This window comes from Pleurodeles waltl, chromosome 5 (genome assembly GCF_031143425.1).
Source record: "Pleurodeles waltl isolate 20211129_DDA chromosome 5, aPleWal1.hap1.20221129, whole genome shotgun sequence".
Lineage (NCBI taxonomy): Eukaryota > Metazoa > Chordata > Amphibia > Caudata > Salamandridae > Pleurodeles > Pleurodeles waltl.
The window spans coordinates 716,279,881-716,302,377 of NC_090444.1; positions in this window are offsets into that span (position 1 = coordinate 716,279,881).

Sequence of the window (22,497 nt, forward strand, 5' to 3'; positions counted from 1 at the left end):
CAACTGAGCTGTGAAGTGTGTGCTTTTGATTGCATGTACATAGTGTGTATAACCCTGAGGTGGTGTAGAAGGGACAGTTAAATATAGTCTCAGTGTTAATAAAATCTATATTTTGGAAACACCACCTTATCCTGAAAACGTTTGCACATGATGTTGTAGCAGCCTATCTTATACTGTGTGTAATGCAAGTATAAAATAATGACTTACATATTCATGGTGCTTTTATCACAGGCTGTGTGACCTCATAGCACTGCAAATAACCAGGCCACTATTCTCCACCTCACCAGCCAAGATTTATTTCTGTGACTGTCTGGTTGAACGCAGACATCTGAAGTACATTAACTAATAGAGGTTTCTTTATGTACTACAGTGCATTTCCCACTGAGTAAAAACTTTTTTTAGATATATTTTTCATTTAAGCTACCCGTTATTTTATATGTAACTACCTGACAGTGAAAGACCTAAAAACTGAAGTCAACAACAGCACCAAGCTAATATAACCAGGAGTCCGTTTTTGCAAAAATAAAAACATCTGCTTTCATAACGTTAAACATAAAAAGCTTTTTTGAAAAATAGTGTGAAAGAAGATTAAGGGACTACTTTCTCCCCGGGAGTTAAAGGATGCATCCTACTTAGACCTTAAACTTCATCATTAATGATTGTAAATGGTATGTTTTTATTATAATGAATAGCGTTTACCATCCCCAAGTTCCATGCAGTTGTATGCATCCCATGAAATATAGAATGGTTCTCCTCGGATTCCATTTACTAAAGTTGCACCCATGCATTACAGCCATTATACCCAGGGCCACTTGAATTATGTGATTGTGCAGCCATGGTGATTTTTGCATGATTGTAGATTTGCCGAATTTGCCACATAATCCATCATCTGAAGCATAATCTGCAGATTTTAACAAAAAAAAATTGTTTATACCTCAAACAGTTCAAAAGCTACTAAAAAGCAGCGACACGTGTTGCTGGGCAGTAGAAGGCACTTTCCAAAGATGGACAGGTCACCTTTTAGTTGCCCATTTTTATATTTGGGTGTTAAACTGGTACTAATGAGGTGCAACCACAGATTGACTGTCTCTTTGATGAAAAACAGGTACGTTCATCACATTAATTCAGGAAGGGGTTATCAACCAAAAAGGTTTTGTCAATTTTTTTTTAACTTGTGAAAAATAAAGTAACATTGTGTATTTTGGGTAATTCTTTTTGGAGACTTGTTGTTTGACCTGTGTGGTAAGCCTCTGACACTGAATCACTGTCACCCACTAACCTTTGGTTTGGTAAAGACTTTTTAATATTATTTCTCCACCATAAAAATATTTTGCTGAGGGAATTAAGGGTGTTTATGGTCGGTGATGGTTGCAAAAGATGAGGAGTATCTGGTTTTAGAAATGTTTGTCAGGTTGGGATCCTTATGCCTAAAGAATTTGACAGGGGAGTCTCAGCACCAAACAGTTTGAAGACCTCTGGTCTACAGCAATCAAAATGATGCCTTTTTGAGAAACAACTTCTTATGAGAATGACTCTGAACTTTGCATAGAGGACATTTCACCATGTTCCCAAGTCACTCAACACCATAGATTTCTTCCTGCTTATCACTGGTTTTGTGACAGATACTTGATTTCACCTCGATCCTATGTTTGTATCACTTTAGGAGTGTTTCTTTTCATTATCTTATCACGATACCATTTTCGGTGACTGGGAACGCCGTAAGATGATTTGACCACGGTTTCTGTGTTCCCGCTTTTGATACTAGCACACTGTAACTAAGATTACGTGTAATGATTCCTACATTACTAACTCTGATATGAGAAACTAATGCGTTCATCACACAAGGTTGATTTCACAGATTGTCCAAACTGGGATAAGTATACTATTAATCACAGGACGTACCTGATTTCAAGCCCTGATGAAGTCCGTGAGAGGGATCTCTCATTGGACGAAACACGTGTTGGCTGTGGTGGCTAATTGTATATGAATCTCGAGGACGTTGCTTAATTATGAACGAACTGCTTCAAGAAATAAATTTATCCTGAACCAATCTTGGCGTGATTGCCTTCCATACTGAAGATCTGTTACATCGCTGAAACTCCGAAATTTGTTCTCATGAGTGCCCTGACATCTGTTTGTTGTCACTCAACACCATAGATTTCTTCCTGCTTATCACTGGTTTTTTGACAGATACTTGATTTCACCTCGATCCTATGTTTGTATCACTTTAGGAGTGTTTCTTTTCATTATCTGACTATCACTAATGATCACCATTCAACTACTATTGAATGGACAGTACATTCCTGAAACAACTGATCAACCTGTGGCTCATGAACTGCAACCACATCTTTCATCTCACAGAGCTCGAAGAAATCTCTTTACTACAAACATCAGTGAATGTCTAGCTTGGCAGTTTGGGCTGGACTGCTCCCATAAGGAGCAGGGTCAAGACTGATTTGCGTATGGCTGGGTCCACTCTGAGGTGGCATGCTGAGCAAAAAAGGCTGGGCTGGGATGTGGCTCGAATGACTGCCAGTGACTGAGATTAATTCAAGCATTTCATCCATCAAATTGTTGTTTTTGTACGTAATGCCCTAACTGCTCTGAGTATACCAAAACATGGGTCCCAGGCTCACTGTGCCACTGAACCCAAGCTATACCTGGCTGAAGAGCCCTAACTAGGCCAAAACCGCTCTAACATGGCTAGTGTTCCGGTTCAGGGAGGACCTGACCTGGCAGTTCAGGCTGGACTGTTTCCATGAGGAGCAGAATCAAGACTGATTTGCAAATGGCTGGGTCCAAGTTGAGGTGGCATGGTAGTTGAAAAACTATGGATTGGAATGCAGCCTTAGTGACTGGCAGTGGCTGAGATTAACGCAAGCATTCCATCCATCACCTTGTTATTTTTGTCTGTGGGGCTGTAAGTGTGCGAAGTATGACCAGAGGAGGGTTTCAGGCTCACTGTGCCACTGGAACCAAGCTATACCTAGCTGAAGGGTCCTAACTAGGGCAGAACTGTCCTAGGTTGTTTGTGTTCTTGTTCGGGGGGAGCTGGCCTGGCAGTTCGGGCTGGACAGATCCCATGAGAAGCAGGATCAAGACTGATTTGCATATACCTGGGTCCATACTGAGGTGGCGTGGTGGGAGAAAACCTATGGATTGGGATGCGGCCCGAGCGATTGCCAAAGGGTGAGATTAATTCAAGCATATCACCCATCATCTTGTTGATTTTCCATTTGACACTTACACTACAGCTTCATTTTTTCTTTAAAAATGTATATCTCAACTTTTACTTATTAGATTTTTCTGCCAAACAGAAACCAAACTTCTAACAGTATATTTATTTTTTGTTATGATGCATTTTTAAGAAACCATGTTGGATGTAGAATTTTATATCCTTCTGCTCTGAGAGTGTAGATTTCTCTAGAAGTTAGATAAATCCCTATACATCCCTCCCCACATATGAAATCACAATTCAGACGTACAAGCTGGGGATGATGTAAAGACCTCAAGGACTGACTCTCTCCTGAGCAGGCTGAGACTCAATTTTCTCAATTTTTTATTTTATTTTTTATTTATGCTTTTCCATACAAATTAATACAGTAAGCAATTACACCATTGCACATCGCATCTTTACATAGCAAACCCAGCTAAACGTTTCAGTCTGTGACTTGCACAACGTTAGGTAGTGGATTCAACAGCTTGATAGTTTCAAGTGACGCGGGCCCCCAGCATTCTCCTCACGCCACCCCTTATCAAACAGTAGATTGTGTCCCTGCACAGGCTCCCACTGATCATTCTGCTGCAATAGCATGTGTTTAGGGGTTAGCAGTCCTCTCCTCCCTCAGTCCCCCCCCTCCAGTTCACCCGTTTCTTTGCCAATCAGGTACTTTTTGTAAACTTCCCAGTAAGGGTCAGGTCTACCAGTTGGGGCCCTAACTTGCTGTACGCGTCCCTTTGTGTGTTACAGTACACCATGTCTCTATGCAACTCTTCTAACATCGGCACCGGACCCCGATCCCAGCGCATTGCTATGTGGCGCTTAGCTAGTATCAGCCCACTAGCCATCACTTGGCAAATCTATTTCGGTACTCTCCTATTCCTGCCAAGCAGTGCCAAAAGTGGTTCACGGTCCATCTGATGTCCCCCTATGATTCCTTGTGTATGAATATGTGTCCCCAAAATCGCTGAATTCTTGGGCAGAACCATGACATATGGAGGAAGTCCGTTTGGTCCTCCCCACATCTAGGACAGTTAGCCTCGGGACGCAACCCATATCTATGAAGTTTGATGGGAGTGTAATATACTCTGTTGATATATTTAATGTGTATCAAGCAGTGCCTGCCATTTAGGGAAACTCCACGAGTCCTCAAGCAGCAGTATTGCCACTGTTCGTCCGTTAACTGTAACCCCAAATCTCTCTGCCACTCGATTCTAGCTTTTGTCAGTTCATGTATACGTTCTTTTGTACATGTGCATAGAGTGTAGATTCTAAACGGAAGGGCTGCACTTCTGTTAGTATCATAGACAGGGGTTGTACGTCCGGTGGTTCCTGCAGGTCCTCCCCCAGAAGTGCCCCCATTACAGACTGGGCTCGATAATACTGGTATTGTAGAAGCAGAGTCGCCCCATCTGTCCACTCTGCCATCTTCTCCCATGTATCCATGCTCCCCTCTTGAAAAATTTCTCCCATGGTCGTGATATTCAGCCTTTGCATGGCCTCTACCAAACATTTATCTCGCCACAATGCGTACCACGCACACCACTTCAGTGGCACGTGCGGGGATGGGAATATAGGAGGGCAAGCCCTTGCTGGCACATTAGGTCATGCCAGGCCTGTGTGGCATGACCTAATGTGCCAGCAAGGGTATAAATACCCCAAGTCTTCTAGCTGGTGAGTGAAAAATTCTGCTTGGCAGCAGATCTGGGGCCGCCAACTCTCTCTTTAATTTTAAGAATGGCAAATCATGGGAACCATGTATCCATGTGTGGGCAAACATAGCATGAGCAACTCTGTAGTACAACTCCAGATCCAGTGCATTAAGCCCACCCATCTCATACGGCAAGGTCAAGGTTTGCCATTTGACTCTTGGCTGCTTTCCTGCCCAGGCCAACCGAATACATAGAGGTTGCAAAAAATGTCTTCGGCAGCAACATAGGGAGTTTATGAAATAGAAACAGAAATCTTGGGGGCACTACCATTTTCATGAGAGCTATTCTATCCACCAACGACAGCGGCAGCCTGATCCATATTTCAACATCTCTCATCAATGTCTGAATTGCAACCTCATAATTGTCTGCCAGTACTATCTTAGGATCTGTGTGGACACAAATGCCTAGGTATCGAATTGACCCTGTTTCCCACTGAAGGGGAAAATCCATACCCACTGGCGAATTTGGCTGTCGGCAGGGGGAACATTATGGACTTGCCCAGTTAATCCGCAGGCCTGAAAGGGCAATGTATTTTATTATCTCTCTCAAAATCGGTGCTATGTTGTGGTGCGGATCTCAAATATATAGCAAGGTGTTATCCGCATATGTGGAGATCACCAGATTATAATTCTGAAAATGGAGGCCCGATGACTGTGATACTCCCGCGGTGCACATGCCAGGGGCTCTGCATCTACAGCATACAGCAGGGGCGACCCCGTCTGGTACCTCTCGTTATGTGGAAGGCGCTCAAGACTGTACCATTGACTCGGTGCCTGGCCAGTGGCTCCCCATACAATGTTGTCACCAATTTTAAACTGATGTCTCCCACCCCCATCCGCCTTAATACCACCGTCATAAAGTGCCACCCCCACCGAGTCAAAAGCCTTCTCTGCATTTAGGAAAACCGCCACCGCTTTCACCTCCGGGTTTACATTTTGTATAGCACCAAACAACATGCGGAGGTTAGCAGTAAGACTGCGGCCCGGAATAAACCCAGATTGCTCTGTTTTGACCAGTTTCGGTAAAAGAGTGGCCAGACAGTCTGCCAGAACCTTCGTGTAAATTTTGGTCTGGACATTTATCAATGGCAATAGACAGTAGGACGAGCACTGCTCCAGGGGCTTACCTGGCTTCAGCAGTGTAATTAGCATCGCCTCTCGCATCGAGGGAGGCAAAAGACCAATCTCCACCATCTCTGCATACACTGCCCTCAGGTGTGGGAACAATATATCCTTAAAGGCCTTGTAAAACCTCACTGTGAGCCCGTCAGGTCCCGGAGCCTTCCCCTCCGCCATACCCTCCTGAGCCCTACTCATCTCCTCTAGGGTCAGAGATGCCATGAGGGACTGTCTGCCGTCTCCATGGCAATTCTATGTGTAACAGGCAATGCCTCCAGGGCAATCTTGGAAGTAAAAAGGGCCTCATAATATTCGCAGAACCTGTTCGCTATTTGTTCTGGGTCTATGAGTTCACTGCCATCCTTAGCCTGTACTGCCATAATCGTGTCTCTCTCTCTGGACATATCATGTTTGCCAACACCGTCCCCGGTCTCTCCCCCGTCCCCATATACACGGGTTTTTGCATATTTCCCCATATGTTGGATCTAGGTGAGCGCTGTGTCCTGAAATTCCTCCAATTTAACACGCATGCAACCCAAGATCTGGCTATCAGCCGTGTGTAAGTGTGCCTGCTCTAATTGGGCAAGTTCTTGTTCCAGAGAGTCCAACCGCCCACAAATCGAACGCAGGACCCCAGCATGCTTTGCTATGGTTATGCCTCATATGTACACTTTAAATGCCTCCCACACAGTACATATGCTGCCTACTGACCCTATGTTAATCTGAAAGAAATCTTTTATGGCGTTAGCTAGCTCATCGCAGAATACCGAATCCAAGAGTGAGTATGGAGGAAATTGCCATGGGGCTCAAAGCCATCACTAACGGGACCGGGGAATGATCTGAAAATGTTCGGGCCAGGGGGCCTCCACCCACAAGGCACCCAGCATGCTTCTAGAGACCAGCCAGAGGTCAGTTTGTGTATATAGATTATGTGCTGCTGAGTAGTGAGTATACCCCCTCTCAGCCTGGTGTCTGCATCCTCATATGTCGACCAACCCCAGCTCTGCCGCAATCTCGGTCAACTCCCAGGCCGCTGAAGCCGGTTTTCTGTATGTACCTCCCGATCTGTCTAGCAGAGGGTCCAGTGTGCAGTTAAAATCTCCTCCCCAATCTGTGGGAGCCCCCCCAGGTGCCCGCCCTGGCTGCTAGATCGTAGTAAAGTTGGGGGTTGCCGAAGTTAGGTCCATAGATCCCAACCAGGAGGAACGTGACCGTGCCACTGCTGCAGCGCACCACAATATATCTGGTGTTAGGGTCTGTTTCAATCTCATGGAGGTGGAGACCGGAGGACCTGGATTCCCAAATCAGCACCCCCGAGAATGGGATGTGAACCCAAAGGCCAGTATTTGCCCCTGCATTCTACTAGGGGTAAGCATAGGGCTGCTCGGAGCCAAACGAGTTTCTTGTAGGAGAGCTAGGTCCACCCCATGTCACTGTAAATAGGCCACCACTGTGCACGTTTTTCTAGCATCGTTTAAACCTCTCACATTCCTTGTGACCACGCGTAGTATATTCAGTCCTTTGCTTGTGTCTGGTGCGGAACCACTACACGCCATTAGCTACGAAATGCGTATATGTCTGTGTCTGCCATATTGTGCTTGTGAGTCTGCAATCGCTGTACTGCAATGCAAACTTTTAAAACATAAAACTCCCTTTCTATCCACATCCCCACCCACAGCAGGCATTGCCCCCAACCCGCCTGTCAGAAATTGTACGTCCCACCCCCCTCCCTTCCATAGGTTGAAATGACCTTTTATTGAGAAAACAAGTGGTCCACACACTAAAGTGGATGTTGCCAACCGCACTTTTAAACTCTGTAATGTCAGCCACCTATTATATTGTAACATTCAAATGACTGGATACATAAAACATGTACCCGAACTTATCATCTGTGTACAGAGTACTTTATGACGCCACCGCCGATCACAAGCTCTCCACCAAATGATACCACTCCCCACTTGTATGCATTTCTGATGTCTTGTCTCCAGTCTTGTGCCCCCATTTTCCAGCATACCCAGGACCTCTCTCCCAGTCTCATCAACTGGTGCACACATGTCAGTCACAGCCATCTTGTGAGTTGGTGTCCATCCTGTCATGCCCTCTCTCCTCAGTCATCCTTCGCTTCAGGAATTAGGCAAGGTTTTTGGCATCCGTGAAGAGGAGCGGCCTGCCATCCACCATAGCACGCAACCTTGCTGGGTATAGCATACAGTATTCCAAGCGTAGGTCACGCAGCTGTCTTTTTTCAGCAATGAATTGCCATCTGGCCTCCTCTACTTGTTGAGTAAAGTCCGGATAGAGCGAGACCACTGTTCCCTTGTGCTGAAGGGTCTTAACTTCTCTAGCTCATCGCAGGGTGGTATCGTGATCTCTGTAGTTAAATAATTTAGCTATTATGGGGCATGGTGGAGCAGCCGGTGGTGGCCGGGCCATCAGTACACGGTGCGCCCTCTCTACCACAAACACGCTGGAAAATGTTTCACGCCCCAGCAGCTGGACAAGCAGGCGTTCTACATAGCTCTCCATATTGTCTATGGCAATGTATTCAGCAATTCCCACTATGCGTAAATTGTTCCTATGGGAACGGGCCTCTAAGTCTTCAACCTTCGCCTGTAGAACCGCCAGCTCTTTAACCATCTTGGCATGTCTGGACGACTTAATTGCCTGGCCATCCTTCACCTCTGAGATGCACCTCTCCGACTGATCCAGCCTTTCTGCATGTTTTTCAAGGCGCTCCATCAGTTTGTCCATTCTGAAGGAGAGGGAGTCTATTTTGGTGTATTTCTGGGTCAGGCTTTGTTGCATTGCCGTTAATATTTGCCGAAGATGAGGTTCCTCTCCCGGTGTCATGTTGCCTCCTCCCGACATACCTGCCGCTGCGCAGTCCCCTGCAGGCACCTGCGACCTGCGCTGTTCAAACTGCAATTTAGCCTGATTTGTGTCTGTTTTGCCCATGTTGAGTGTCCTTGTTGACATACAGATTATGCACCTGGAAGACGCACCACCTGAGGATGCCTGCTCCTTGCCTATATATGTCTGGTTACCTGTCGAGAATTCTGTATCGCACCTTTGGGGAAGGGCATCCGTCGCCACTAAGTCGTTGTTCAAGTGACTACCTCCGCAACTGCCTTTTGCCCAGGATGTGCCCTGAACTGCACTGCGTACAGTCTCACCTTCCCTTTCAGTTGCTGTCTGTACGAGCACCCCAAATCACATCACAACACTCAAGTTTCAAGCACTGAACAGGCCTCACTCTCACCTCACCCAGACACTCCTTGAACTGCTCCAGGTCTCCAGGGATTTAGTTCATGCTGTAGCATAGAGTTCACAACACTCCGCATGCGCCGGCCTCGCTCGACATCCCAAGGGCCACCGCGCACACCTCCAGGCACAGGCCACAGTCCCCGGTGGCCTTACTGCATGGATCGGTGCCACGCCCAAGCTGCTTCTGCTGACTGATGCTGACTTGGACCACTGCGATCCCAACGTAGCTGCACGGATCTCTTACAGCCTGCCCCGGGAGACAACGTCCTCCAGGTCCTCCGCAACGCCTATCTCAGCCGTCGCTCTCTCTGTCTGCCCAAGTCACCACAAGCTCGGCCGCACTCAGTCAGCATGCCTCTGCGGTCACACACCGGGTCCCGCACCTCAAAGCGTGCCCTGCAGCGCCAAACGACTGGGGTCTTCGCCCTGAGATGCAACCTCCAGTGGCAGCCCTGAGAGCAAGGTGTCATTTCGCCATTCCACCACAGGATTAATAGACGGATGTAAAGATGGCCGGTGGAGCTCCACTAGAACGCGGCCATCTTGCAGCCAGGCAAGCTCCAACCCCCATTTTCTCAATTTTTGCAGAATCATTAACATGTCTGCCTTTTGTAACAAATGCTGTCTGTCCTTATCTTTTCAAGAACCCGTAAAAGTTTCAAGTCACACAGACAATGACATTGATATGACATCTGAAGCAAGATCAGTCTGGCACAAATACCTTGTTGTCTCTATTTAAAGGTCACTTATGAACAATAGCCAAAACAGTGTAGTCTGACTTGGTATGTTTTTACCTTATTTGTTTATAAGAAGGCATCCTATACTAGTATCTTGATGCACATAAGATATGTCAGACATTCTTAATGTTATGTCAGAAATTCCCATCTTAGATAAGATACGATATAAAAGGTCCAACACTTGACCACTTGTCAGGAGAGATCCTTTGCCCCAGATTATCTAACAAGATACTGCCAGAGATTCTTCTGCATCAGAATGGAGGAGCTGATACCACATGTGTTTACCAATCACAGGGAATACTGTATCCCTGACTTTTGACAATATAAGGGCTTTGCAGCAAAAAGGTATAGAGTGCATTGATTTTCCCTAGGAAACTATAGATGCAAGTTATGTTACTCCATGCTATCCTAGTGTAGAACAGAGAAGTAGGTTTACGGTGTTTTTAGATGATATCTTAACTATAGTGGAAATGTTCATTTTATTCTCGTTATTCGCAACATTCACTTGTGTGGTTGTTTTAGATGTATTGAAGAAAATAAAATAGACTTGTTTCCAATCACCACAGCGTGCCTGGATCCCTGTTTAGGAACCAAAAGGCACTGATACCACTTCAGCTATGTACTGAGTAAGGTTCTGTGGAGCTACAATAATCTGTCTTTCACAGTCAAGCATTGTTGCATTGAACTATGTTCATTTGTGTCACCTGAAAACAAACCTTGTAAGGCTAAGCCAAAGTCTTAGTTTAATCAACACTTTGGGGGTCATTACAACCCTGGCGGACGGTGTTAAAGGTGCGGTAATACCGCAAACAGGCCGGCGGACAAAAAAAGGGAATTATGACCGGCGGTACAGACAAGCAGCGCGGCGGTCACCGCCAACAGACAGGCGGAAGACAATGTACTGCCCACAGTATCACAACCCGCCAATCCGCCACCTTTTCCGGGGCGTATTCACCGTGGATAAAAACACGGAAGAAACAGCTTTTGCAATGGGAAAACGCTCACCTTCTACACATCCCATGAGGAAGGAGGACACCATGGAGCCAGAATTACAAATCCTACCTGCCCTTGTCTTCCTGCTCATTTATGAACACCAGCAACGGCGTCGCCGAAGACAACGGTGAGTACTGCACCTACGACATAGGGGAGGCAAAAGTCAGGGGGACACACACGCAAAACACCCACCTCCAACCCCGCACATTATAACACACACAGCTATGCATGTCAAAACATCACAGTAACAACCCACAACCCCCCCCGGAAGAATACAAAGACCAAAGGAAATCATTCGAAAAATTGTAATGTATCAAAATACAGGTACCAAATATATACAGATAAATATATACACATTCAAAAGTATATACATTACGAGAAGCAGTGCAGGTATGCACATATCAATGTCCGTGCACCACTGGGCCAAAAATGCATGGGCGAGGCCCACACACGATACCTGTCCACAAACGGAGAGAACACTGCTGGGGCATCAGATAGAAATACAACAGGCACCTCAGGGGGAAGGGAAGGGAGGGGCACCTCAGCCGGATTACAGCACCACGCCGATCCACGACGGGGCTCCATGCCCATTGATGTATCCTGGGGAGTGCAAAGCCACAGTCTCTCAAGTCTATACAGTGGTTGGTTTGCCCACTGTACCATCCTGGGGAGTGCAAAGCCACAGTCTCTCAAGTCTCTACAGTGGGTGAGTTGCCCACTGTACCATCCTGGGGAGTGCAAAGCCACAGTCTCTCAAGTCTATACAGTGGGTGGTTTGCCCACTGTTACATCCTTGGGAGTGCAAAGCCACAGTCTCTCAAGTCTATACAGTGGTTGGTTTGCCCACTGTACTATCCTGGGGAGTGCAAAGCCACAGTCACTCAAGTCTCTACAGTGGGTGGGTTGCCCACTGGACCATCCTGGGGAGTGCAAAGCCACAGTCTCTCAAGTCTATACAGTGGTTGGTTTGCCCACTGTACCATCCTGGGGAGTGCAAAGCCACAGTCTCTCAAGTCTATACAGTGGGTGGTTTGCCCACTGTTCCATCCTGGGGAGTGCAAAGCAACAGTCTCTCAAGTGGATAACATTCTCCAATGGTTCTGGACGGGGAATGGTGCCCACACTGCATTTAGCTCCCCGTGACGGTTCCTGTACCGTCACAGTCCCAGCTGTACATGGGATAACGATGCTTGATCTGGCGGTGTTTCCTTGTTCAGCGGTGCTATGCCATGGCGGTCTCTGATCTGTTCAGCGGTTCTCTGCCCTGTTCAACGGTGCTGTGCCCTGTTCAGCGGTCTTCACCATGGCGGTGATTCCCTTGTTCAGCGGTGCTGTGCCCTGTTCAGCGGTCTTCACCATGGTGGTGATTCCCTTGTTCAGCGGGGCTTTGCCATGGCGGTCTCTGATCTGTTCAGAGGTTCTCTGCCCTGTTCAGCGGTGCTGTGCCCTATTCAGCGGTCTTCACCATGGCGGTGATTCCCTTGTTCAGCGGGGCTTTGCCATGGCGGTCTCTGATCTGTGCATTGGTGTGTGGCATGACGGTCCCTCGTTTTCCAGCGGGGCTGTGGCAGCCGGGGCCCTCCTGGGCACTGACTCTGGCGGGGGTCTCCTGACCAGTGACGATACTTGGGCCCTCCTGGGCACTGACTCTGGCGGTAACTCTGGCGGTGGTCTCCTGACCAGTGACGATACTCGTGCCCTCCTGGGCAATGACTCTGGCGGTGGTCTCCTGACCAGTGACGATACTCGGGCCCTCCTGGGCACTGACTCTGGCGGTGGTCTCCTGACCAGTGATGATACTCGGGCCCTCCTGGGCACTGACTCTGGCAGTGGTCTCCTGACCAGTGACGATACTCGGGCCCTCATGGGCACTGACTCTGGCGGTGGTCTCCTGACAAGTGACAATACTCGTGCCCTCCTGGGCAATGACTCTGGCGGTGGTCTCCTGACCAGTGACGACGGTGTTGGCGGTGGCGTCCCGGCCGCCGGTTAGGATGGCGCCCTTCTCCGCCGTGCTGCTCTCACCAGACTGTGCAGACTTACTCCGGCCCTTCACCACCTTTGGAGGAGTCACAGCTGACTCTGCAATCCCCCTGGGACCCTTGTGACCAGTTTTGCCGCCAGGAGTCTTCAACCTGTCCCATCGGCCACTTTCCAACTTTGGGTGCTTTACAGGGGGTGGACTGGCAGTGCTTTGGCTCCGTGTCACACTGCCTGCCCTGGTGGCCGGTGCACTCCACACACCTTGAACATGCACCACTGGTACAGGAGTCTTTTTGGCTGAGGTGCTACTATGGGACTTATGAATTGGAGGGGTAGGGATGGGGGCAAAGAGGTCAACATTGCTGAGGGAGAGTTTCTGACGAACACTGGGATGGGTAGCTGGAGGGGGTCTGGGAGCGGAGGAAAGAGGAGGTGGTTGTAGTAGGTGTCACTTTAGGTGTTTTGGGTGCAGGTGCAGGTACTGGAGGCTGTCGTGAGGTGGATGGATGTTGGGTGTGTGGGTGCCTGCGTTTGTGTACTTTGGGAGGGGGCGTCACAGACCCACTGGGAGAGGACACAGGGGACGTGTAAATGGGAGTGGGGGTGGTGAGTGCAGGTGAGCGGGGTGTGGTGCTGGGTGTTCTGGTGCGGGTCCTAGTGCCTGTAGATGTAGTGCATGCAGTTGAGAGTGTAGACGAGACAGGGAGGGATGAGGGAGATGATGAGGAGGGAGACACAGTGGAGGCAGTGGATGTTGCTGTGTCTGTATGTGGGTGATGCTTGTGTGAGTGCCTGTGGGATGTGTGGTGCCTATGTTTGCTTGAGCTACTTTTGTTTGTTGAGGTGTGTGCATGCTTTTCTGTTGGTGTGTTTGGGATAGGCTGGGGTAAGGGGATTGGGTCTGGGTGGAAGAAGTTAGAGGGGGGAGGCTAGACACAGGGACAATGGCTGCCATCAGTGCTGAGGCCAGAGATTGCAGGGTTCGCTGAAGGGCAGCCTGACCAGAATGAATGCCCTCCAGGAATGCATTACAGTGTTGCAACTCCCTTTCTACACCCTGGATGGCATTCACAATGGTAGACTGCCCAACAGTGAGTGACCTGAGGAGGTCAATGGCCTCCTCACTGAGGGCAGCAGGGGTGACAGGGGCTGGGACTGAGGTGCCTGGGGCGAAGGTGATGCCCACCCTCCTGGGTGAGCGGGCACGGGGCGAACGCTGAGGGGCTGCTGGGAGGGCGGTGCTGGTACGGGAGGTCCCATCGGCGGACAAGTCCCTGTCGCTGTTTGGGGATCCGGTGCCCGACGTGAAGCTCCCCTCGCCCTCCGTCCCACTGGTGCATTCTGAGTCTGTGGTGTGGCCCTCCATGGCCATGTGGGATGTAGCTCCCTCGTGCTCCGGTGCCACTGTACCTCCGCCTGATGATGCTGATGCACAAAAGAACATGGAGAGCAGAAAAAGGGGGGGGGCGACAGAAGAAAGACAGGTTGAGTGCATAGCATACCGCTACCGTTGGCGGACAATACAGACACAGCAGCCCCCTGCACTACGCCGTGCTCCTGGCCTCTACAGATGCAATTCCTGGGATCTGGCCTGCATGGCTATGGTGGACATCTGCACATATGGATGCCACAGGGGCATGTATACCTGTACTTGGCACTCTACTGCGGTGGGGTGGTGTGCCACATGGTCTGCATTACGGAGGGGCCTAGCCTATGGAATTCGCCCTGGCCTAGGGAATCCCACAGCCCTCCTCCCACACCTAGACCCCTCAACTGCGCGCAAAGTCCCCAGAACGATTGTGTACTCAGCCCCTTGTGTCTGCTGTGATGCCCTCAAGCGCCCATCCAACTCAGGGTAGGCCACCGCCAGGATCCGGAACATCAGTGGGGTCATGGGGCGACGGGCACCCCTCCCCGTTGGGAGGCCATCCCCTGCTGAGCCTCCACCGTCTTCTTGCTCCAGCGGCGAATGTCCTCCCATCTTTTACGGCAGTGGGTGCCCCGTCTCTGGTGGAACCCCAGGGTCCGTACGTCCTTGGTGATGGCATGCCAAATGTCCTTCTTCTGGTGGGCGCTGACCTACATGACATGCACAGGGGAAGAAGAGAAGTCATTAGCAAGAGCACCCTCGAAGTGAGTGGCCCCCATCCCTGCCCTTGACATGTGGCACATGCATTCACAGTCCTTCATGTTCACTGCACTCTGCCCCCTTCCCTCTTACAACCAGCACTCTCCACCCAGGCATAGCCCATACAACGTGCTCCCTGTGTACTTACCTGTTGGTCTGGAGGACCGTAGAGTAGCGTGTACTGGGGGAGGACCCCGTCCACGAGCTTCTCCAACTCCTGAGCAGTGAAGGCAGGGGCCCTTTCCCCAGACGCAGCAGCCATTGTCTCTTCCAGACCGAGGTCACAGCAGCACTTGCAGTGTAGGTCCTCTCCTGTCGAAGATCAGGTATCGAGTGATTGAACAGATAGAAAATGGCAGTCACGTCCGCGGCAGTGACATCCGCGGCAGTGCGTCTCATCACCGCCGGCGCACTTCATCATTGGCTCCTGGGACCCATAGGGTCCAATGTTAACCAATGCTGCTTTGCGCCGCGGTCTTCGCCCGCCTACTGCGACGATGTACAACGCCAGCGCAGTTACCTCACATCCCACTATACCAGTTTAGAGGTCAGGCAGCCGCCATTTCAGGGGCCCACATGGCTTAATTTGCAACTGCCTCACACATACCTAGGCCTACAGTCGACACACATACAGGAAGATCTTTGTCTTTGGTGTCGTGTTCTGTGAATCTGTGGGTACATACCTGGGATTTTGTTGACTCTGTTGTCGCTGTTGTCCTTCCCAGGCACCGTCAGCTTGGACATTTGAGAAGATGGCAGAATCCTCCGTTGTACCGACCGCTGGTGGACCTGTTGACAATGGAGGATCGACATTTACTCATCACCTACAGGTTTGACCATGCCACAATCCAGGAACTGTGTACCCAGTTGGAGCCAGACCTGATGTCACCAATCCGCCATCCCACAGGAATCCCCCCTCAAGTGCAGGTGCTGTCAGTGCTCCATTTCCTTGCAAGTGGATCCTTTCAGACAACAGTGGCCATGGCATCAGGGATGTCCCAGCCTATGTTTTCCAACGAGTTGTCCAGAGTGTTGTCTGCCCTGCTGAAACACGTAAGGAGCTACATCGTTTTCCCTCAGGTGCAGGATTTGCCAACAGTGAAAGGTGACTGCTATGCCCTTGGACATATCCCCAACATCATAGGTGCTATTGATGGAACCCATGTAGCTCTGGTCCCCCCCCCCCACAGGAGTGAACAGGTGTACAGGAACCGGAAGAGTTATCATTCGATGAATGTACAGATGGTATGTTTGGCAGACCAGTACATCTCGCAGGTAAATGCTATGTTCCCTGGCTCAGTGCATGACGCCTAGATCCTGCACAATAGCAGCATCCCTTATATAATGGGTCAACTCCAGAGGCACTGTGTGTGGCTATTGGGGGACTCTGGTTACCACAACCTGTCCTGGCTATTGACCCCAGTGAGGAATCCCAGGACCAGGGCAGAGGAACGCTACAATGAGGCCCATGGGCGGACTAGGAGGGTGATCGAACGCACCTTCGGCCTCCTGAAGGCCAGGTTCAGGTGCCTCCATATGACAGGTGGTTCCCTATTCTACTCACCAAGGAAGGTGTGCCAGATCATCATCGCCTGCTCGATGCTTCACAATCGTGCTTTGCAACGGCAGGTGCCTTTTCTGCAGGAGGATGGTCCAGATGGCGGTGTTGTGGCAGCTGTGGAGCCTGTGGAACCTGTGGACAGTGATGAGGAGGACGCTGAGGAAGAAGACATAGACAACAGGGAGTCAGTCATACGGCAATATTTCCAGTGACACACAGGTGAGAACAGTTATCTTTTTACCATTACATTCACTTTCACAGTTCTACCTCTATCCTGTCTGTCATTTCATAGCAGTATTTGTTCACTGAGTTGTACCTTTCCATTACGGTTTCACAGGTGTGGTTAGCAACGTGTGTCATCTTCTTGCATCCTTCAAGGACTTGTGATGTGTGACATAGGTATGTTGGCTATAAAAATGGAAAGCATGTTGACACTGTCATTGATTATACATATTTACCAAATCACAGACTGACTCCAGATAGTTTTGTGGTTCAAGGGTGTTTATTGCAGTGCTCAAAAATGGAGGGGGGTAGTGATACGGTGATGGGGGACGGTGGAGGAATGTCCATGGCAGAGTCCAGTCTATAAGTCTCACAGGTGCATTGCCCATATGGGCATAGGAAGTGGAGCTGGGGCAGTTCCAATCGGGACAGGGTAACAAAGTGGGACAGGGGGAGGACAATCAGGGTGGTCTAATTTCCTGGCGGGGTCTTGCCATCTTGCTCTGTCCTGTTCCTGGATCTCAGGGACCGCTTGCATGGTGGTTGTCCGTCTGCAGGGGGTGGGGTGCTGGTGTGGTGGTCCTGTGGCGGGGCGTCCTGTCCACTAGCGCCGGCGGAGGTGTTGGCAGTTCATCGTCCATGCTAGTGTCAGGGGCCCCTTGGAGTGCCACGGTGTCCCTCATGGTCTTTTGTATGTCCTTCAGCACCCCTACGATGGTGCCCAGGGCGGAGCTGATGGTTCTGAGCTCCTCCCTGAACCCCATATACAGTTCGTCCTGCAGGCGCTGGGTCTCGTGAAACTTGGCCAGGACCGTCGCCATCGTCTCCTGGGAGTGGTGGTATGCTCCCATGATGGAGGAGAGGGCCTCGTGGAGAGTGGGTTCCCTTGGCCTGTCCGCCCCCTGTCGCACAGCAGCCCTCCCAGTTCCCCTGTGTTCCTGTGCCTCCGTCCCCTGGACCGTGTGACCACTACCACTGCCCCCAGGTCCCTTTTGTTGTTGGGGTGGTGGGTTATCCTGGGTTCCCTGTAGTGGTGGACACACAGCTGATTGATGTGTCCTGGGGACGGAGGTATGAGCCCGATGGGTGGTTGCTGTGCTGGTGTTACCAGAGGGTGGAAGGTCAGTGTTGGGCTGTGCCTGTGTGAGGGAAACCGACTGTCCCGAGGCCCCCGTTGGTCCGGGCTGGTCATCAGGATCCAGTAGGGCAGAGCTGCTGTCGTCACTGTGGGCCTCTTCTGTCGGTGGAGTGGAGTTGTCTGGACCCTCCGGTGTGGTGACGTTCCGTAGTGGTCCTGCAGGGGTGTAAAAGCATGATTATTGCATGTGTGTGTGTCATGGTGTGCAATGGGTGGGTGAGCGTGTACCCCAGTGCAAGCATTCGTGTGTGGGGGCTTGTGTCATGATGGTTAGGGGGTGTTATGGGTATGTGCAGTGAGCATGCTTTAGTGATGGGTGACCATGCTTAGTTGTGTCATGCAGGGCTTGGTGTTGGGATGTGTGGTTTGTGTTATGAGTACATTAGTGAGGAGTTGGAGTGATAGGGGAGGGGGTGAGGCCAGGGGTGTGTGATGGCATGCAGGTAGGGTGGGGGGGTATAATAGTTGAGATTTAACTTACCAGTGTCCATTCCTCCACTAAATCCTCCAAGGCCCTCAGGATGCATAATGGTCAAGACTTGCTCCTCCTATGTTGTTAGTTGTGGGGGAGGAGGTGGGGGTCCGCCGCCAGTCCGCTGTACCCCAATGTTGTGCCTGGAGACCACAGAACGCACCTTCCCCCGTAGGTCGTGCCACCTCTTCCTGATGTCCTCCCGATTTCTTGGATGCTGTCCCACAGCGTTGACCCTGTCCACGATTCTTTGCCATAGCTCCATCTTCCTGGCTATAGATGTGTGCTGCACCTGTGAGCCAAATAGCTGTGGCTCTACTCGTAGGATTTCCTCCACCATGACCCTGAGCTCCTCCTCGGAAAACCTGCGGTGTCTTTGGTGTGACATGAGGTGGTGTGGGTGATGTGTGGGGTGATGTAAGTGTTGATGTGTGTGGTGATGTGTAGTGGTGTGTGGTGTACTGAGCGTGTAATGTTGTGTGGGTGATGGTGTGGTGTGCTTCTGTGTGGTGGGGTTGTCTCTTGATGTGCTCTCTCTGTCGCCTTTGTCTCTAATTTTTGGTCGTAAGGGTTTGTGGGTGATGTGGGTGTGTGTTTTATATTGCAATGGGTGTGTGGGGGTGGTGTGTGTATGTGTATCAGGTGTGTGTATTTGGAATTGTCCAATGTGGTGGTGTTTTGGAGATGTTTGTGTATTTTGAGCGCGGCGGTGTGTACCGCCAATGGAATACCGCGGTTGAAAGACCGCTGCGTGGATTCGTGTGTCGTGATAGCATGGGCGTGTTTCTGTTGGCGTGATGGTGGAGGTTTTGTTTTCGCCAGTTTATCACTGACCTTTGGTGTGGCGGTCTTGTGTGGGTGTCTGAATTTCGGCGGATTCCGAGATGTGGGTAATAATAGCTGTGGCAGAATTCCGCTGCCGCGGCAGTGTTTTGGTGGTCTTCTGCACGGCGGTAAGCGCCTTTTACCGCCAATGTTGTAATGACCCCCTATGGCTGTCAAAAACGCTGCTCCAATGAATTAGAGATCCTGCGTTGGCATCAGATGGGATTTCTTTAAATTGTTGTTGAACCCATGATTTCTCAAATTTTGTGGACTCAGTGAATCAACTCTCTCACAAAAAAGGAGTATTTAGCTGATTGTCTAAATATGGAAGCACCTGAGTATTTTATGAAGTATACCCAGCAAGGGGCCAACAGTTTCATGAAAAATCTTGGAGTCAACATAAAACCAAAAGGAAGAACTTGATATTTGAAATGGTGCCCTTCAATACAAAAGTGCATTTATTTTTTGGGAGCTGAATGTATTGATACATGAAGATAGTGACTGTACGACGAAACAACGACTTCAAACACAACTACTACCTTAAGAACGAGGTCAGATCACCGACCTCGTAGCTACTACTAATGATTTTACCACGAATGCCTTAACAACGATATTTTGTTGTAAAGGCATTCCTGATAAAATCATTAGCAATAGGCACCATTCACCCCACATCCCTCACCCCACCACCCCCAACCCCACCCCAAAACCTAAAACCCTCTCACTCCCCACCCACTCCCCAAAACCAAAAACGCCCCACCCCCCAACCCCACCCCAAAACCTAAAACCCCCTGACCCCCACCCACTCCCCAAAACCAAAAACGCCCCATCCCCCAACCCCACCCCAAAACCTAAAACCCCCTGACCCCCCACCCACTCCCCAAAACCAAAAACGCCCCAACCCCCCAACCCCACCCTAAAACCTAAAACCCCCTGACCCCCACCCACTCCCCAAAACCAAAAATGCCCCACCCCCCCAACCCCACCCCAAAACCTAAAACCTCCTGACCCCCCACCCCCTCCCCAAAACCTAAACCCACCACTTACCTTCGCCAACTCACTTCTTTGTACCTTAACCACGCATGTTCGTTGTTCAGAACATACGTAGTTAAGGCACAAAAAAACAGAGTCGTGGTTAAAAAAAGCGTTGTTGCGCTTTCGTTAACCACGACTTTCGGAAAAAAAAGTCGGAAAAAAGGATGTTCCCCGAAGATAGTTGCTGAAAAGATCCAATGATGTAAGGAAGTTGCCTTGCTTCAAGCAAGGTAGAATTACTTGTAGAGACATTGGCCCTCATTTCAACATTGGCGGGCAGCGCTTGAAACCGCCGCTCCTGCGGTGTCTATTTGGAGATCCCCGCTGGGCCGGCCCAGAGGGGATCTCGGCCACAACACGGGAGCCGGCTCCAAATGGAGCCGGCGGTGTTGCGGCGGTGCGACGGGTGCAGTTGCACCCGTCAAGCTTTTCACTGTCTGCATAGCAGACAGTGAAAAGCTCCATGGGGCCGTGGCAGGGGGCCCCTGCACTGCCCATGCCACTGGCAGGGGGCCCCACGACTCCCTTTTCCGCTAGCCTTTTCATGGCGGTTCATACCACCATGAAAAGGCTGGCGGGAGGGGGACTTGTAATACCCTGGGGGATTACAACCGCCGGGACAAAAGTGGCGGGAAATCGCCAGTCCCGGCAGTGCGACCACAGCGCTTCTGCTGCGGTCGTAATGCCCGAGTTTGTACCGCCAGCCTGTTGGCGGTACAAACTCCAAAACCGCCAGGGTTTTAATGAGTGCCATAATCTTTAATGTCAGATGATGAATACATGAGTTTACTCTCTTTAAATCCAGTACTGGCCTCCAATCATTTGAGGCCTTCTGAACCACAAAGAGGATTGTATAAGAACTCAAATCTTCCTTTTTTATGGCACTAGAAAGATTGCTAACTTGCTCAACAGTTCCTGAATGCCCTCCATCAATGCCTTTTGACATTGAGAACAATGGGCTGACAATGTCGGACAAAGTAAATCATCTGTAAGGGCAGACAATTGTATTTGGTAACCTCTTCTCACCACTTCCAGAACCCAATTGTTTTTTATTGATGAATGCCATGTCTCAGGCATCCCCACCAAAACCTCGGTCATGATTTGGATGGAGGATGTTGAGTTGCTGAGGATGTTGGTTGATACCAGGACTTGTCAGTGATATGGGCCGTCCATGAAAGGGCTGATTGCCATTCTTCAGCATTGAACAGACTACAACTACTCTTATAGAATTGAACCCATATCCATGGATGAAGGCATGTTGTCGTTGTGTCTCCTCTATCATCTGCAGACCTCTTGACCATTTCCTTCAACTCTGGGCCAAAATAATTTTCCCCTGAGAAAGGCAGATGCATCAACCTCACTTTCTGGGGTGCAGCCGCTTTCTAAGCCACACCCAAAAATGCTTTCTAGCCGCAACAGATCACGCTGTTGCAGCTGCACACACAGAATCAAATGAGAGATGTGATAAGAAGTGCTCTTGCAGGTCATCAATAGACAAAGTAGATGTGAACTCCTTACCCTGCTTGAATTGGTTTGCCAATAAATGAAAGTCAGGAGTTACTGTACTGTATAATTTGTATATCAGTGCAGCCTTATTGTAAAGTTGCATGCAGATTATTAATGTTTCATTGCAGTTTCAACTTTCCTATCAACGGCATCAGCAGGAAGCCTCCTCAATACTAATCACTCTCTCTGATGACAATCCTCCATTTGTCACGTAGGCTCTCATTATTCTAATGGGACTAATGGATTTTGAGCAGCAGGATCGTCCGCAGTGTGGGAGACTGAGTCTAACCCACTGAGTGTGACACCTGTCACTCTAAATCCGGGTTTTGCTCCGGCTAACTAGCAGTGCTGCATCTCTAATGCGAGAAGAGTGAAGCATAAAAACAACGCTATCATATTGTCACTATTCCTATCTAATTTATAATTTCAGCACAGCATGTTAAGCTCTAGTTCTGCCTTTCAGGTTCCCCTGGGAAGACATCAACCCCCATACCTAAGCAAAGGCCTGTGGTCTGCGTTACCATCTGTAGCAAAGCATTCAGCAATCAGCATACAGTTGTGGTTCCCTGGCTGGAATCTCCCTCAA